The sequence below is a fragment of the Trachymyrmex cornetzi genome, unplaced genomic scaffold (assembly GCF_001594075.2).
Source record: "Trachymyrmex cornetzi isolate Tcor2-1 unplaced genomic scaffold, Tcor1.1 scaffold390, whole genome shotgun sequence".
NCBI classification, from domain to species: domain Eukaryota; kingdom Metazoa; phylum Arthropoda; class Insecta; order Hymenoptera; family Formicidae; genus Trachymyrmex; species Trachymyrmex cornetzi.
Genome location: NW_017298641.1, coordinates 222754 through 224674, shown reverse-complemented (window position 1 = coordinate 224674; position 1921 = coordinate 222754).

Here is a 1921-nt window from a genome sequence, read left to right as displayed (position 1 = left end):
GCATTCGATTTGCGTCGTACAACGCAAATCGAATGCAGTGTGAATCCAGCATTAGCGCTACTTCTGTCATTCTATTTCGTTGTTTATTAGACATAAAATAAGTGGTCTGTTTTCTGTTCCTGCACTAGACTGTTCTAGAACTGTCTTTCTCGCTTTAAACAAATATCAAACATATATCTTTCTCACTTTAAGTTCCAAAAGTGTACACTAGTTCAGCCACAGAAAATAGATCTCAGGATAGAATGACATAAATAGCGCTAATAGCGTTTCCCCGAACGCACCTCATATATGTAATACTACTCTATTCTTGAAAAGAAACGTATACGAAAGTCTAGGGAAATGCTACAGTGTACATTACGTATACTATAGTATTTTCCTAGACTTTCGTATACGTTTCTTTTCAAGAATAGAGCCCCAGAGAGGAACCTGAGCAGTGTTGCCAGGTGGTTGAAAAATTAGATAGTAGATGTGACAGTACGGTACGCCAAAAACGCAGTAGATTTGAAATTTAAAGCGGTAAAGTCTTTTTTTCAAGAAATTTCGTAAAACTGTTAGAAAATAGAAAAAATATTGTAGATTGTAATTATAAGTAATACATACCGAAAACAACTCAGCAAATAAAGTAAAAATTATAATAAAAAGAATATACTCATACTTTTTTTTCCTTTATAATCTTTATTTATAAATTTTTCATTGATAATGAGTATTACAAATTATTTAATATTTTATAAAAAGTAACAGAAAAAATATTCTAATCTGTATAAAATTGTTTTCCAGAAAACATAAAAAAAAACATAACATTAATGTTACAATTTTCCACTCAACAATGCAACTGCAATGAAATTTATGTAATATGCCTTATGCATAACAATAATATTATTGAGTGGAAAATTATAACGTTATTTTGTTTTTTCTTTAATCTTCAATCTCACTAATTTGACTAGTCTCAGAATCAGTTAACATTTCATAGTCTTTATTTTTCTTATACGTATTGTTAGAATGTAGTTTGTTCTTTCGTGCACGTGCCGTTTATCTTGACACGCACACTCACCCGGTCGCTCGCGGTATCAAACTTCGCGCTCGGAGGTGATCGAGAAGCAAAACCACAGACTTCTATATATACTACTAGACTGCTAACTCCCTTAGTACAAGCTTGTATAAAGTGGACCCCAAACTTATAGTGGTCCTGCGCATGCGTCACGAACTACACCGAAGGAATGTAATATGGCTGTCCTGCGATGACTGGTGATACTGCGAATAGCCGTATTGTAGCCGTAGGTAAATGTTAAGAAGACCCCTTCACCTCAATTTTTTATAAAAATTTACTCAATTGATGCGTTTTTGCATGAAACGAAAGAATCTGGGAGAAAAAAGTGTCGCTCTGCCTCGCGAACCGAGATATTAAGCCTTAAAGTCGACAACTATGTAGGTTAGGAAATCTGTCACAGCCACGAAATTCATTACTTTAAAAATAAATTCACTTTAACGCTTACGCTTAATATCTCGGTTCGCGAGGCAGAGCGACAATTTTTTTTGCCAGATTTCTTCGTTTCATGCAAAAACGCATCGATTGTATATTTTTATTAACAGTTGTGATGAAGGGAGTCTTCTTAACATTTACCTATTTTTATAATATAAGTATCATAATAAAATTTTTTCAATTACGATGCCGACAAAGTGTGCCTTTCCAACTTGTTACAATACACAAAACATTGACAAGCTGAGTTTTTTTCAGTAAGTATTATTAGTTAACCCGTCAAAATACATATGCGCGTGCTAATGTATGCGCATGTGTTGCACGGATCACGCGGTGCGGTTCTCGACTCATGCGTATAATGCACATCGAAATTGGGGTCCACTTTTTCAAACGAGTTAGCAGTCTAGTAGTATATATAGAAGTCTGTGATTAAGACGATAAATC